This window comes from Cynocephalus volans, chromosome 2 (assembly GCF_027409185.1).
Source record: "Cynocephalus volans isolate mCynVol1 chromosome 2, mCynVol1.pri, whole genome shotgun sequence".
Lineage (NCBI taxonomy): Eukaryota > Metazoa > Chordata > Mammalia > Dermoptera > Cynocephalidae > Cynocephalus > Cynocephalus volans.
The window spans coordinates 229,475,096-229,493,013 of record NC_084461.1 but is presented as its reverse complement, the minus strand read 5'-3'; positions in this window follow the sequence as shown (position 1 = coordinate 229,493,013).

Here is a 17,918-nt window from a genome sequence, read left to right as displayed (position 1 = left end):
GCAGGCTCCCTGCTCCTGGCCCCTTAGCAACACAATCCATCCAATCCCTGAATGCCCCGTGTCCCCTGTAAACCTATCAACTCTCTTCTAACCCTATAAAAGCAGATGTGCCCGCTGAATAAAAACCCTTCTCCAGCGAGCTGCCTTGCATTTGTGTCTCATCCTTTAACTGGTGCTGAATTTTATTCCTTTCAGTTACAAAACACCAACACACCTTGGGGGTGGCCACAGTCACTGAACCCTTGGACACCCTGGCTTATGCCCCTACTAGGACCCCTAACTGTGCTGGGACTCATCCTACTTTTTGGTCCCTGTCTCTTTTGGTGTTTTTCTAATTTCTTGCAGGAATGAGTGTAGGCTTTCATCAACCAAAACCGAATTGTTCCTGTGAAGATGTCAGTCCCTCTGAATCAGCAGCCCTCCCCCAAAAGAATGCAGCCTCGCCAAACGAAACCAGTGTCCTGCCACCTAATTTTTTTACCTGCCAACATGAATCTTTTATTTTTTTCATATCTTCACCCAACTCCAACAGGGAGTAGCTTCAGAAGAATGAGACCTTTGCCCCTTTTTCCCTTCTCTTTATATTTAAAAGGTGGGAATGATGGATCTTGGACATGACCAGTGCCATTTTGCATGCAATAAGCACAAAATAATCACCAGCCCCTTCCTTTGAAAGAAACCTCATGATTTTTGAGAAACAGAAATGCTTTTGCTTCCACAAGAGCGTAATTCTCCACCCTGGTTGCAGAGCTTCCACATTAGCATCACGCCCCTCCTTGATGGTATCAGCCAGCCCTTGGAACTCTATATAAGCTCTCCTACCCCCACACCTGGTGCTGTCCTCCATTTTGAGGGTGGCCCCGGGCTGGCCCCTACTTTAAGCGTAGCCTGGAAGATTCTTTTCCTCTAATAAAGCTTGATCAGTACCCAGCGTCTCAGCTCACTTTCTTTCAGTGGGGACTCTAGGATAAAGACATTCTCCCAGGCTGGGTGATTAAGGCACTGTCCTTGCAGCCGTCTAAGGCATCCAGGGCTCTGCAGCAGTTATGTCAGGGCTGAAGCTTTTGTTTGGTGCTTTTGCTGGAACTTAACTTTCTTTGTTTTTGCACTCCTTGGAGGGTTGTGGGTGAAGTTTCAACTAGTGTATTCTACTTGTTTTTGTGTATTTGTTTGTTTGTTGGCAGCTGAATGGTAAGTGGATCCTAACCCATGACCTTGGTGTTAAAAAGTTGCCCTCTAACCAACTGAAGCAACCAGCCAGCCCTAACTATTGTATTGTAAACTGGAGGGAGATGGGGGTTGATTGAAGCTTGCTGAAAAACCCACCCAGCTCTTAGAATGGAGAACCCCCCACCTGGCTTGCTTAGAATGGACAAAGACGACCAGGCTCTCAGGCACGTGGTGAGTATCATGTAAGGACTGGGCTGCAGAGTCGGCATAAAAGAAGAGAGAGGAACAAAGAGAGGAAAGAGAGAGAGGAAATAAAAAGAGAAAAAGAGAAGCTGAGGCAGAAAGAGGCTTCGGAGATAAATGGATATGAACGAGGATAGAAAGCAAAAGGAGTTTTAGCGTAATTAGATCCAAACGCTGACTCCACATTACGCCAGCTGTGTGACTATCGCACAGGTTCCTAACCTCTCTGAACCTCAGTTTCTTGATCATGATGTAGTGATGGATGTAGTGATGTGCCCCTTATGCGGATGCAGTGAAGATCAGAGAGGTGGTACGTGTAGAAGTGAATCGATCAAAGCTTAGCTGCCATGTATTAATATTATGATGGTTACTAGACCTTGAACTCCTCAAGGACAGACACAATATGTGAATTATTTCCCTTCCTCCTCCCCCAGAGTCTTCCTAACTCTAGTGCCCGGCTTTTGCATCTGCTGAACACTCTGGTTTTGATTCTATTTGGGTTCCTTGTCTTTAAATTACTTTACAAGTCTGAAATTGTAGATAACTGAGAGCGATGCAAAATAACTCTTGTCTATAGATTTGCAGATTTTACCTGTTATAGGTTGATTTGACCCCATCCTCATTGTGTGCAAGAAGCCGGTTGGGCCTTCATTTGCACATCCATGTCAGTATTCTAGATCTGTGTTCTTTGGACCGGCTGTAACATCTTACTCATTTCCTCATTAAATAATGAGTTAAATAAAATCTTCAGCCCGTGCTCATTTTATATCTGCATGCATGGGAGTCATGATTTCATATTTTCTTTAAAAGTACCTTTTAACATTGCGATTCCTCCTTTACTGGAACCGTGAGTTTCTATAGCAGGCAGACAGCACCTCTGAGTCTCCATCCCAGGGCCAGACACCGTGCGATGCAATCAGAGTGATTCCGTGTGGGGGGTAGACACAGCAAAGCTGCCAGGCCCCGGGGAGGCAGGGGTGCAGGTCCTGCGCCGTGAGGAAAGCGCTCTTCTCCAGGCTCAGTCTGCCTGTCTGTGAAAGGGGCTCACCCCGAACGCCCGGCCCCGAGGCGGCCACCTGGGCCCGTCCCCTCACCCGCTCGCTGCGCTTCTGCGCCCAGGCTCGTCCTGCTCCGCACCGCGGGCGCCTGGGCCGGTGAGTGGGACAAGGGCAGGGGACCCGGGGCCGGAGACACCAGCGCTGGCGAAGTAGGAATGAGCAGGAGACAGACCGAGGGAGGAAGGGGGAGACAGAGATGCCAGGAAGGGGAGAGATGGGGAGACGGGGAGAAAAGAGGAGCGCAGAGAGAAAGAGACAGACAAGGGCGGGGAGACGGAGACAGAAGAACAGAGAGAAAAGGGGAGGGGGGACAACGAAGAGAGAAAGAGAGGCTGAGACAGAAAGACCTGAAGATGAACGGGTAGGAATGAGGACAGAAAGAAAAAGGAGTCTGAGAGACCAAAAGAGCATAAGAGGGAAAGAAAAAGAGGAGGTGAAGTGGCAGGAGGAAGGAGGAGAGAGGATGGGGGGTTGAGAGAAGCGGAGAGATAGGGAACCGATGTCAAGGGTATAGCTGGCGGCAGAGGCAGAGACAAGGACCTGGGCTGGGAGGTCACGTCTGCAGGGTCGGGCAGCCCCTGGGCCTGCTCCATCCCAGGGGCCTGCAGAGGCACCCAGGGCTGGCTGTACAGGGCATTGCACTGGAAGCTGAGCTCCGAAGGGCGCATGGCCCAGGCCTGGTCCAGCATAGCTATTTGGGAGCCAGGCAGGCGATCCCAGGAGAAAGGCCACTGCTTCACTTGCCAGGTGGCCAGAGGGACTTCTGCAGTCTGGGTGAGGAGGTCAGCCTCCAGGGGCCAGCTTTCCAGGGAGCTTCCCCGAGGGCCTGAGCTGCCTTGGAGCGGGGAGGTGTGCAGGAGGGAGAGCCATCAGGGTGCTCCATTAGCTGGGTTCTTTGCCTGGCACTGTCCCCCACCCCCCACCAGCATTCTTAATGCTGCTTCTTCACAGGTGAGACTCAGATAGGGTGACTAACTGGGCTACAGCGCAGGACTTGCACAAAGATGCTCGTTCCACGACCCCAAGACCCTGCACATTGCATAGCACTTTGCAGTTCACAGGTCACGTTCCCGTTTACCCAGGGAATGGCGATTGTTCATCCCAGTTGTCCAGGTGAGGGCAACGCTTTGTGCCAAGGCAGAGCCCTCACCAAGCATCCAGGCCTCCTGCCCCCTCAGTCAGGCCCTTGTCACCACCCAGGCAGAAGTGCCCTGTGCTAAGATAGAAGAGTCACTTTTGGGGTCCAGTGTACTGTGGGAGTGAGCACCAGGAGAAAGGACCCAGGCCGGCCCTTATCCTGGGGAGCCCCTACCTTGGGTAAGTCCTTCACCTCTTTGAGGCTGTTTCCTCCGCTGTAAATTGGGGAGCATGACACCCACCCTGCAGGGCTAGCTTCAGGGACTGGGTGAGAGAGGCAGTGCCAGCAGGAAACGTGCTTCCACACCAGTTCTCTCATGCTCTCCATTGGTCTCTCTGAGCCTCAGTTTCTCCACCTGTTACAAGGCTGTGTGAAGAGTGGCGGGGACTCTGCCCAGCACAGAGCCCGGCTCATAGTTCCTGTTCTCCCTTTTCCCTCCCTCCCTCTTACCCTCCCCCCAGCTTGGCCCCAGACCTGGGAGCTGAGGACACTGAGGCAGTGACCAGGCTTCCCTGCTCTGCAGCACAGGTGGCACTTTATGACAGTCTTTCTCTCTGTGTGTCTCTGTGTTTACTGTTGGCTTTCCCTGCTAGGTTGTGAGCTCCATGAGGACAGGACCGGAGGAATCTTGGCTGAGGGTCCATTAGGAGGAGTCCAGAGGGCCGTGGGCTGATCAAAAGAGCTTAATTCCAGGGGGGGGGGGGGCCAGCAAGCAAGTGGGTGGGGGCTGGACCTGCTCTGTGCTTGTTCTCTGGGTGGCATGAGGGGTGGCATATCTCAAAGAGATGGATCAGCAGGTGTCAGGGACTGGACGCGAAGCACCAGAGGGACAGTGGAAAGGTTGACAGCTGTGTTGTCCTAGAGGAGACTGGAGAAGACAGAGCACAAGGAAACAGATTTGGATTGGGGCAGACAGGATTGGGAAGCCCGTCTCTGACACTTTCTAGCAGTAAGAACTTGGGCTGGCCTTGGTTCATATGAATAATACCTACCTCAGAAAGACATGCTAAGGATGAAATGAGAGGGTGGGATGTAAGTTGCACGCACAGGGGCTGAGGCGCAGCAGACCTCACCATGCGGAGCCACGTCACAATGTGGACGGAGACCCAGGATGTGGTGGTCTCTACCTGCAGAAGGTGGGCAGGAGAAAAGCGGCTCCTGGGACCCCTGGTTCCATCCTTCAGAACATTATATGCAAGACGCGGAGGAGTGCTGCTGAGTCAGAAGACCGTGTCTTGAGCTGACAGTCAGGTGTCGCTGAGGGTAGAGTGAGCACTTTCGTCTGCACTGAGCTTCCTGGCCTTGGGGAGGTGTGGACAGATCTGATATTCCCTCAGCTCATCGTGTCATTCAGACCTTGCATGGCTGAACTGCATAAAATCCAAATCCTCCCCAAGCGTATGGCCCATGGATTTGCATAAATACAGATGCTCACAAATAAATGATATCTCACCCAAACTGTCCCTACCACCAATGTGTTCCTTATGTTTCTCTGTAGAGACCAGTGCTCCTGGGCTCAGGGTCTGGTGAGCCTTAGCTGGGTACCTGGATGCACTGCCCAGGTGAGAACAGGCAGCAGTCCGGGGCTGCTCACGACGACACCCCTCTCTCCTTATTGAACCTTCTGGGCACCGAACCCCGAGGCACTGCATGGGGTGGTGGAATGTGCGTGGTCTTCAAGGTTAGACACATGCGCATCTGAATTTGTCTGCTCCATCCCTTCCCGAGTCCACCTAGCTACAAAGGTCACTCTATGGTCTGAGCCTCAGTTATGGCAACTGTAAAATGGGGATAACATCTACTTTGAAAAGGAGATAACACCCACTTTGAAAGCTTGTTGTTGGGATTAGTGACCTGGCATGCTCGGTGCCCGCCACAGAGTCGTGAGCAGTAAATCAGTTCCTCCTCTCCCTCCCGGGCCCCCTCTGTCCTCTTCCTGGGTCCTCCCTCTGCACAGAAGGGCACCGGGGCCGCCTCCTTCTCCGGCAGCAGCCTTTTATCTCTCCAGGCTTCTGGATGCAGACCCGCCATCCTCTGAGCCTTGGAATCCAATTTCTCCACCTCGGTGAGGACAAAGGGCTGAGTCAGCTCTGGGGAGATTGACTCTCGAGGTTCCAAGGAGTCTGGGTGCCTCAGCGCCAGCGCTCAGGCTGCCGATGGACTCAGGATGGATTCAGGGCTGATGACAGAGCCTGGAAATGTGGAGTTCACTGGGGGAGCCACTTCTGGCTTCTGGTAACTTCTTCCTGGCCCTGGAAAGGCCACAGGAGGATTGATTAGATGCCTCTGCTGCTGAGAACGGAAAGGGGCCAAAGAGGTGGACTTGTGCTCCCGCCCTGCCATCCTGGGTGGTGTGGGGGGCACGGAGCCCCAGAGGAAAGCCCACCTCCCTGGGCTCTCAGACACTGTGCATATACGGGAGTGCCGGAGTCCAGCTCCGCAGGATTCGTTGGACCTGAATAGGTGGTGTGGAATCGGATGCACAAAAAGACAAAGGCGGACCACAAGTGTCTGGTGCAAGTGTGGACACCAACCACAAGAATCTTGCTTTATTTATATTTTTTATTTAACCTGTTACATGATGATTTATCTTTTAATCAAAACATTTCTTATTTCATCTCTATAGAAAAAGAAAAGTCAAAATATTCCAAAGCACTCATGCTGTGACAAAAACACCCACTCATTCATCAATAGTTCACCCCAAAGCCTGTGGCTTGTGGCCAGGAAACTACAATAGCAACATGCTTGGCTTTAAAACGTCAGACTTTCAGTCCGAATCATAAACCTTAACCTTCTTAGCTAACAATTTAACCCCTTTTTAATCTTACTTCTACTTACTACACTTAATTTTAATAACATTGATTAGTTATGGTTAACAATTTAATATTACTTATACTCTATATTGATCATTTTAATTTATATTCAAAATTACAATGTTTATAACATGAATATTATAATAAACTTTAACTATAAATCTTATTAAATTTCTATGTTATTGTTACAAATTTTTTGTTACAAACTGATTTAAACAAAACCTATTAATATCAAAATTTGTTTGTTTCTCTCTACTATCTAACTTATTTATCTTATAATGAAACCTTTTATTTCCCTGCCAATAAACTCCAGGAACAGCACAGGGGACAAAGTGAGAAGTTAAAGGACCCTTCTTAAGTTTGGTAAAATACACTGTGTCATTCCAATCCTGGAATGATATGTTCTTGGTGAGTCAAGTGAAGCAGTGGGAACAAAGAAATCAGTAACTGGTTGTGATCAATTAGTTGTAAACACCACTGCACTCGGACCCACTGCCTCCCTAGGAGACACGGATAGAATTTTTAACACAATAACTTCATTCCACACGCACAAGAACATGATCACGACTATAAAGCTAGTTATTCTAAAATTATGGGTCAATGCACACACCACTAACAGGAAAGACCAACAACAAAATTAAGTCAAGCCAACCCATGCCGGGAACATACATCAAAAACACCTCTAGTACTGACAATGCCTTTTAAATAAACCAGTTAATTTTGTTGTATTATTAACATGTCCTTTGAGAAACCCCAGGGCCCTCGGAACCTCCCAAAGCCATACTAAGCCAAAAGGTGAGGCCTTCTTATTCTGGGAAGCCTTGTCAAGTAACCAAAGGTGAACACACAGGAAATTCCACGGAGCTGTGCCACACACCTGGGATCCCCCTGTGGCCTAGCTGAACAAGGGGTGTCGCTCCTCAGGCTCCCAAGCCGTTCCCTATAGCAGGATGGCTCTCAACACGGGAGGCTCCCCAGAGGCAGACTCGCATGTGCACAGAAGTCAGAGGTGGGGGTGAGGGCAAGGGCTTTGGATGAGATGACCTTGGAGGCCCAGAGAGGTTAATTGACCTGCCAAGGGTCATGTAGCTGGTCAGGGGATTTGGGCTGGACTTTCTTTCCCTGGGTCCTCTCACACTGCCCCTTAATCAATCACTTCACCCGCCATCACCCACCCACCACTGTGAGACATGGGGGCACACAGACTGTGTGTTTCATGGCATCAGCTACCGCTCCTGGTAGAATCACTTTGTTTCCATGTGGCAATTGCCTTTCCAGCCACACTGGAAGCCCAGGGCAAGGGGAAGATCTGGACTCCATGACTCACCTGAGCTGCTCACTCTCCAAGAGCCTGTTTCCTCTTCTGAAAACTGAGGGTGGTAATGGTACCACCTTTGGGGGGTTGCTGCAAGGCAGAAAGGAGGTGCCAGGTTGGTGGTCAGCAAACTCCTCACTGGAAATACCCTTCTTGATGGAAAAAGCCATGTACTTCCTGTGAGTCCTAAAGGGACTGGTGGGCTAGACCCCAGCTTCTCAAAATGTGTTCCTGGCGTAGCATCAACAGCAGGACCTGTTAGGAGGCAAATTCTCCACCCTAGTCCGTACCTACTGAATCAGAATCTCTGGGGGTGGTGCCCGACAGTCTGTATTTACACGTCTTCCAGGTGATTCTCATGCCCCCCAAATGTGAGGGCCCCAGGACTAGACATTCCCTGCCTATGGGCCCAGTGGAGAAACAGAGCACCTAATTTGTTGAGCTCTTAGAGCTTCCCACTTCTCCTTATGCATTTTCTGACTTAATTCCGAAAACAATACTGTGAAGTCTGAGGAAATGCAGACTCAGAATTTAAATGACTTGCCCCGAGTGACAAAGGTAAGGAGCTACAGAGCCATGACGAAACCTGCATCTTCAGACTCTCCCGAGTGCTGTGCTCCGCGCGCTGACTTGCATTCAGAGCAGGAGAGTATCGCCGGGTTCCCCGAGTCCTATTTTGGACAAGGTGGGCCCTTCTGGGATGACCAGGCTGCTCATTCCGCATGAGAAGAGGTAAGCGTGGAGCCGTGTCTAACTCAGAAAGTAGCTCAGGAGACCCAACATCCATTTCTAGAGAAAAGTCATCTGTTTTCCTGCAGGAGTCCTTGAGAGAACTGGGAGACACTGGCCTTATCACCAAGGATGGCTACTCTGTCATCAGAATAAGAAACCACCCAGCCTCTCAATGCCTGGTGATTCCTGAGAATTTGACACCTCACCCGTGCCTGCAGGTCACTGTGGAAACCCCCCCCCCCAAAAAAAAAACCCAAAACACACATCGGTAGTAAAAATGTGGCTCTTTGAACAATATTAAAGCACTTCAGCAATGTTTTATATGGAATTAATTAACATAAAACCCAGCGTCCTTGTTGCTGCAGAGCCCTAAAGTGGTTGCCAGAATTTAATTAGACTTAACCTTCTTTTCCCACACCAGTACCACTTTATAATAACTGCAAATCATTATTAATTCCTTTGGTGTTCACTGTAATAACATTAATCAGGATGAACTTCTCTCTGTAGTAACGTGTATGTTACATGTCTTCTATAGCAATTTTGTATTAGTTAAAGCTAGATTGAAATTAATTTCACAAAAGATACTATTTGTTACTGGATACTGTATATTCATAAAATAATATTTTAGAGCAATTTATATTAAGATGGCCGGGTTAGGAGGCATTTGGTAAACTGCTGAAAATTCAGCCAGAACTATTTGCTGCTGGTTACTGGAGCCTATCTGATTGCTGGAATCTCATATCCCAAGGTACTTAAAATATCAAACCAGAAAATGGGGAGACTATTATGGGATGGTCCTTTGAGACACAGGACCTTATCAATCTGAAGTTACTTTTCCTAAGTCCAAGCCTATGATTTATTATGATTTCAGGGCTCAAGTTCTCTTATCTGGCCTCTCCCAAGCTTAGTCTTCTCTTCTGTAAAATGGTTACATTATCCCCTCCATGGTGGCCTTCAGGGACTCCAAAGATGCGATGGATTTGAGAGTAATTTGGAAAATATGAATAGCTGAGCACATACGTGATACTAGAAAAGAGCGAAGCAGTGATCTGTGTGTGTCTTACTTTGTTATTGTGTCTATTTTTGTGATGGAGTTTTTGGAAGTGGAAGTGCTGGGAAGGTAAAGTAAGGCTTCTTTTAGATGTCAGGTGTACATGTCACTAATTTTTAGAAGTCACCTTGTCCCAGCCTCTGCCCTTCCCTGGATCTAGCCAGACACTTTTGTGTTGACAAGCCTCTGGGGGACTTTCTTCTGTTCCTTCATCTGTTCAGCTCACTGTGCAGGAGTCAGGGACACAGAGAAAAATGAGATTTAACTCTGACTTCAGGAAGCTGGTGGTCTAGGGGACAATGGCTATAAATGGATAATTAAAGTATATTCTAATCAGCATGGTGGAGATGTCAGAGGTGATGTGAAAAATAAGGAAAGGCAGGTAGGGTGCAGGCCCTGACTGATGGGCACGGAGGCTGGTGGGCAGGCAGCAGGCGTGCATTGAGGTGCACGCGGGTTGGACACCAGCCAGCTCGGGCACGATGGGATCCCATGAGAGAGTCCTCTAGCTGGGTTGCAGGAAGGCAATGTTCAGGGAAGCAGGGAACATCTTAGATGAAAGTGGACTCTGGCCAAGAGCAGCAAATAGCTGAGACAAACCTGAGAGACAGGAGGCAGCTTGATGAGGCTGAGACAGTAATATGAGCAGCTTGCTGTTGTGCAAGACCCAGGGTTCCGAGGAGGCGGGGACAGCCTCACTGTCCCAGTGCAGGGCCGCAGGGGAGGGCTTCCCCCCCACTGCACCGGGGAAGGCGAGGGTGGGGGGACAATGGACGGGAGCTTCGCTTTTTCTGTTGTGTTTTGTTTTGAGCATTTTTAAAAAAATGACCTCACTGTTATAGTAAAAGTGATATATGCCTCATAAAAATTAAGCATTTATGTCTGGAAATGGATACCATAAACAAAATCAAAAGGCATGTGATAGATGTTGGAAGAACAGATTTACAACGCATATTACAAAAAATTGGTAGCCCTTATCTAAAAGGTGCTTTTTACAGATTGAGAAGAGAAAGACAAATAACCTAAGAGATAAATGGACAAGAGAAAGCCTCAAATAACCAATAGCTTAGGAATAAAGGTTTGTCCTAACAAATAATCAAGAAAATTAAAATTAAAATAACAACAAAATACCAGTCTTTAAACCACATTGGCAAAGACTAAAAATGTAGGTAGCGTCCGTTACTAGAGAGGGCAAGTGGGCATTCTTATACCTACTGGGTGGAAGCATAAAGAGGGTGCAATCTTTTAACTATTAAGGCTTAAATTTTGCATATTATTTTAATCAAAAACCCCATTTTCAGACATCTAGGCATATAAGCATACTATTTTAATCAGTGATCTAGAGTTTGGAAATCTTACATCAAAAAATCATGATGTAAGGGGCCGAGCCCGTGGCGCACTCGGGAGAGTGCAGCGCTGGGAGCGCAGCGACGCTCCTGCCACGGGTTCGGATCCTATATAGGAATGGCCAGTGCACTCACTGGCTGAGTGCCGGTCACGAAAAAGACAAAAAAAAAAAAAAATCATGATGTAAGAAGGTGAGGTGAGATGTTTAGAAAACCTGAATATTCATGTATAAGGAATTGTTTAAATAAATTAAAGGACATACATGCCATAGAATATAAATCGGTGACTCAGAGGGATGCCCTGGGTAACATAAGGTGAATACAGCAGAATGTGCACTATATTCCCACTGATTTTTCTAAAAAAAGTAATATATGCTTATTATACAGAATTCAAGAAATTAAGAAAACTGTTAAGAAAAAGATTAATAATCCCTGCAAAACATAATCCCCGGAAACCAGCACATACCGATGTCTTGATAGAAGACTACATAGTCAGTAATATAAAGGAGGGGTTATACAACACAGGCTACTTGTTAATAAAGAAGTATTCAATTCAATTTTATTTTGGTTTAAAAGAAGAAAAAAAAATCTAAAGTGAAATGAAAGGGATTGCTCCATTTAGACGAATATTTCTTCAGCACGAGGAGATATTTTCTAACAGATTCCTTCAAAGGGATCATAGAAAATATTAGGAAGCTGGAGTCATTTTTAAATGACATATTTTAAATTTGCACAGTATCGACTGACTTCCTGCTCGGAGCGATGAGACCACTAGCTTTCTTCCTCATTCGGTCCCTGTTCTCACTGCCTGGTGTTGTGAGTCATATTATTATTTTTACATTTAAAACTGTATAACGTCTCCATGTACTCTGTGGGTGTAATTATATCAGTTTTTAAGTCTTAGGGAAAAATTTAATGGACTCTACACAAAACCAGTACTTTCACCCACAGCTTTGCCAGACCCAAGTTCGTTACCTTGGTGCATCTGTCAGTTGACTGATGGACTGGTCCCAGTGTTGTTCCACTGTGTGTCACGACAGTGACAGATGGTGGCTTCAGCAAACTAAAATCTCATTTCTTTTTCCTGGAAAATAAGTCTGGAGTTAGCAGACTAGGGAAGCTTTGGAAGATCCACAAATTCATCTGGCAGTTGAGCTCTTCTGAGCTGACTTCTCTGTCACCAGTAGGGGCTGGCCTTCGTCCTCGTGGTGTAAGACGGCTAGTGCTAGGACTCCACCTGTCACCTCCACCTTTTAGGCATGAGGATGGATGAAGGCTAAAGACGGGTGTCCTCCTCCTCCTCAAATAGACTTCCAGGAATTGCGTACGACACCTCTGCTTATATACCATTGGCTGAAACGTTGTGACTTGACTGTAACTAGCTGCAAGGGAGGCTGGGCAAGGTAGACTCAAGGGTGGGTGACAATGTGCCCAGGAACATATCAGGGTTCTTCTGACCGAGGAAGGAGGAAACAGACATTGGAAGGTAATAGCCAGTCTCTACCACTGGATTTCTACCACTGCCAGCTGGATGTCATCCTCAGATAAATAGCTTTTCAATAGGGTCCATGAATAGTCCTACTGCCTTCAATTCTTTCATGTTGGAGATGTCTTTTACAGGCCTTTATTCTTGAATGACATCATGACTGGATATAATAATATTGGCTTACATTTTCTTAAAGTAAGAATTTTGAATATATTTCTCCATTGTCTTCTGGAATTATACGTTGTTACCAAAGATTCCGAGGCCACCCTGGTTTATTACAGTTTATCGATGACTCACTTTCTACCTTGACTCCTGAAAAATTCTCTCCCTGCCTCCCCACCCCAAGCCCCTTGGTAAGAGTGTGCTTCTTTTTTTGTTTGGTGGCTGGCCAGCATGGGGATCTGAACTGTGACCTTGGTGTTATGATACTGTGCTCTAACCCACTGAGCTAACCGGCCCGCCCTACAGTGTGCTTTCTAATTCACAAATTCCATAATTTCTCTTTCCAGGGATTTCTAATTTCTATTATTATATTTCTACTTCATCTGTTATGCTTTTTACTGTGAAAGCATCAGTTATTCTAAAGTAAGTTCAATGTTGTCCTCCAAATCAATTAAAATCTCGCCGTGTTCATTGACCTTCATGTGTTTCTCCTCTGCTTCCACTGTGGTCATCTGGAGCAGAGGTGTTGCACAAGGTCACAGGGCGGTGGGCTGCATGACTCCAGTGGGCCCAGTCAGTTCATGAGCTGTGACCATGTGAACAGGGCTCCCTAGGGCTGTGCAACTTGGTGGCACATTCTCGACTATTTGATATCAGGAATTACATTTTCATTTGTATTTATTCTGTTCTTAATTTTTACCATTTAAGGTTTATGATCTTATTGGTTCCCTAATGTTATTATGTTACATTGGCTCTTGTTTAGTTTTGTTGGCTCTGCAATTATCTTTTCACATTGTTCTATTTCTTTCAAAAACAACTTCAGAGAGAGATAATTGACACACAATAAGCTGAACATATTTAAAGTGATGATTTGATAAGCTTTAGCATATGAACACACCATGAAACTAGTAACACAGTCAACACGATGGACACATACAGTTCTCCCCAAAGTCTCTCTGTGCCTCTTAGTAACCCTCTTGTCCTTCCCCACCATGGGCCCTGCGCTCAGGCAGCCACTGATAGGATTTTTGCTATTTATGGAGTTTTATAGAAAAACACACACATACAACATTATGTTATATATGCATACAACATATGTGTATGTATGAGTACATATAAAATATAGGAATTATACAGCATGTGGGAGAATGAAGGTCTGGCTTCTTTCACTGAGCATAATTATTTTGAGATTCATCCATGTTGTTGAAAATTTCAATAGTTTGTCCTTTTTTACTGCCAAGTAGTATTCCATCGTATGGATGTACCACAATTGATATACACATTCAGCTGTTGATGGACATTTGGATTGGTTCCAATTATGTGTTGTTGCAAGTAAAGCTGCTATGAACATTCATGCACAAGTGTTTGTATGAACATAAACTTTTACTCCCCTCGGGTAAATACCTAGGAGTGGAATGACTGGGTCGTCATATAGGAGGCATATATTTAACCTTCTTAAGAAACTTCCAAACTGTTTTTCAAAGTGGATGTATAATTTTGCATTCTTATCAGCAGTGTTAGAAATGTCTAGTTACTTCATATTCTCACCAGCACTTGGTACAGTCAATCTTTTTAACTGCAGACATTCTAATAGGTGTGTAATTGTATCTCATTGTGGTTTTATTTTGTTTCCCTAATGACTGATGATGCTAACTAAGCATCTTTTCATGTGTATATCAGCCCCTCTTATATCTTCTTTGGTCAAGTATCTTTCTTCACTTATTTGTCTTCTTTAATTTCTCTCAGCAATGCTTTGTAACTTTTAGTTTATATATCTGTACAACTTTTGTCAGGTTTTTCCCCAAATATTTCAAATTTTTTTGTTATTGTAAATAATATTTTTAAATTTCATTTTTCTATTTGTTGCTAGTATGTAGAAATATAATTGAGTTTTGAATATTGATCTTATGTTCTGACAGGCGAGAATTCTACCACTGAACCACCAATGCGTGCTTGATCTTATGTTCTGGAACTTGGCTAAATTTACTTTCTAGTAGCTTTTTTTCCATCAGATTTTCTACATAGTCTGTAATGTGATCTGCAAGTAAAGACAGTTTTACTTCTTCCCTTCCAATCTGGCCTCATTGCATTGAATAGAACCTCCAGGACAATGCTGAAAAGAAGTAGTGAGAGCAGAAATTGACTTGTTCCTGATTTTAAGAGAAAAGTATTCAGGCTCTCACCACTAAGCATAATGTTAATTATACCTAGATTAGTTATTTTTTGCTTACTTTTTGGTGATGCCCTTTATCAGGTTGAGAAAATCCTCTTCACTAACCCTAATTTGCTAAGAGTTTTCACCAGGTAAGAATATTGCATATAGTCAAATACTTTTTCGATATCTGTTGAGATGATTATGTAGTCTTTTTTTTTCTCTATTTCTTTTAGTTTGTTAAGCTGGTGATTTTCTTAATGTTAAACAAAATTTACATTCCTGGGATAAAACCCACCAGTCATGATGTATTATCCCTTTACCATATTGTTGGATTCAATTTACTAAGATTTTTGCTATGAATTTTTGTATTTATATTCACAAGGGACAATGATACAAAATTTTCTTTAGTAATACCCATTTTTGGTTTTGGTATCAGTATAACACTGGCCTCATAGAATGAGTCAAGAAGAATTCTCTCTTCAACTTTTGGGAAAAGTTTGTGTTTTTATTCTCATTTCACTCAAAATAATTTCTAATTTTCCTTTTGAATTGTTCTTTGACCAATGAGTCATTTAAAAATATTTTTTTAAATTTTCATGTATGGGAGATTTTTAGATCTTTCTGTTACTGATTTATTACTTAATTTCATTGTAAACAGAAAATATACTTCAAATCCTTTAAAGTTTATTGAGAATTGTTTATCGGTCCAGAGTATGGTCTATATTGGTGTTTTACATTCATTTGAAAAGATTGGGTGTTCTGTTGTTGTTGAGTGTTCTGTAAATGTCAATTAGGTCAAGTTGGTTGATAGTATTTTCAATGTCTTTCTCTATCCTAGTTGGTTTTATGTCTACTTGTTCTATTAATTGTTAAGAAATGGTATTAAAATTTCTGACCATAATTGAAGATTTGTTTATTTCTCCTTGAAGGCATGTCAGTCTGGGCTTCATATATTTTGCAGTTCTGTTTTATGTGTATTTTTATAACCTCTTGATGAATTGGCCCTTTGTCATTATGACATGACCCTCTTGTTCTCTTGTAGCATTCTTTGCTCTGAAATCTATTTTGTTTAAAACTAATATAGTCACTTCTACTATCTTACAATTAGTGCTTACTTGATATATTTTTTCTAATCTACTATTTTAACTTATCTGTGTAGGTAGCGTAAAGTTTGATCATGCTTTTTCTTAATGAGTCTGACAATCTCTCTTTTTTGGAAAGTTTAGACCATTTGCACATAATGTAATTATTGATATGGTTGTGTTTGAATCAACCATCTTGCTGTTTATTCTCTATTCATCCCATCTGTTCTTTGCTGTTCCTTTCTTTTCTTCCTTTTAAATAATTATAGATTCACAGGAAGTTGCAAAGAAATGTATAAGGAGGCCCTATGTGCCCTTCACCCAGTCTCCCTCAATGTTAATACCTTGAATAACAATAGTATAATATAAAAATGAGGGAATTGACGTTGATATTTCCAGTTCATTCAAATTCTACTATTTACATAAGCACTCATTTGGGCATGTGTGTAGCTCTGTGCAATTTTATTACATGTGTAGATTCACATAACTACCACCACAGTCAAGATATGCAACTGTATCTTGACCATAAGGTTCTCTTATGCCACAATGTAACCACACCCTCCCTTTCCCCTCACCCTTGTCCCCTGGTAACCACTAATCTGTCCTTCATTTCTGTAATCATTCTTCCCATTCTGTGCTCATGGCAGACATCACTAATCAATCAAGACACCTTCCCATGGAGCCCACATAGAGCATGAGAATCTTTCTCTACACAGATCTCCAGGAAGCTGATGCCCATGAGTTGGAAATGACTCATAGAATTTTATTAGCCATTTAGGAGGCAGCAGCCAGTTCTGTCAGGGGGAGGCCAGAGGAGAATTAGGACCAGGGGGAGGTGATACCTGAGCTTCACCAACATGAGAAGTCATCCTCTTCTGACAGGGTTAGAAGATGTGCCACTCCCAGGGGCACTGAAGGAGGCAGGGAGTTGTGACTCAGCCTGAGTGGTGCTGGCTGAGGTCCTGCATCCTGGAGCGCAGGGTACAAGGACAGAGGACACGGGACAGGGCTGAAGGGGAGCCCTGGAGCCATGCTAAGGAGCTCCATCCTGATGCAGTGCTGAGCATCAGGCAGAATTTACTGTTTTTTAAGAAACACTTTTTATTATGAAAACTTTCAAATATGCAAAAAAGTATGGAGAAGATTTTTGAACTCCCCATACACCCATCACTGAGCACCAATCATGATGCAGGCTTCCATTTTTCATTCATTCTCCCTCCATATTTTAAAAAACATTTTCTTCTATATCTGACCCATTGACCCATACCAGATGCCCTTGTCACAAGCCAGGCCTCTCTCAGTGGCTCCTTCACCATCCATGACTGTCCCAGGACAGAAGGCTCCCCACCCCACTCCCAGCCTTGTGATCTCACAATTGGGTGGGCCCTACAGTGTCCACCAATGATGCTCTATGAAGTCAGAGGTGACCAGATGCCTATCCAGCGGGACTCATCACCCATCACAGACTAGGTCGCTGGTCGCCTCTCCACGTTCACTCTCCATGTTCACAGGCCTCAGAGGCCCCATTTCTGTGGCTGTTCCATGGTAGGCTCTGCCTTATCAGGTCCAGAATCTCATGAAGAACCCGAATCTAGGGAGGGAGGCTGCAGAGGACAGAAGATGTGCCTAACATGACACAGGGCAGGGTGGAGATAACATCCCAGGGACACCTCTGGGTCCCTGGCCCAGTCACCTCCCCTCCGGCCCCAGTTACCTTCCCTCTGCCAAACGGGCACGTTAGCAATAATCCCATGGGGTCTCTATGCGGATGAATGGGACGACTGTGCACACGGTCAGCACAGAACAGGCACCCAGTGTGTGGCCGGTGGGTATAACCGTCGGCAGCCGCGCAGAGTCGCGTGGAATCACCTGACACCCGGCATGTGCAATTGAGCGCCCTACAGGCGCCTCTTTCCCCGGAAGGGGTATCGGGCTCCTGACAATGCTGGGCCTGCCTGCACTGTGTCTGGTCGAGTGGAGAAGGGCCGGACCTGGCATTTTCCTGGGTTGTCGATCTTGAACTTGTCCATACCCAGTAGAAGAGACCGGGCCTGGCCCCGCACTTGTGGGGGAATCCCCTTGTACACGTGGTGAGACATGTATGGAGAGAGGAATGCTCTGGAGAGAGAGTCCGCAGGGCGACCATGGAGGGGAAGGGGTGGGAATC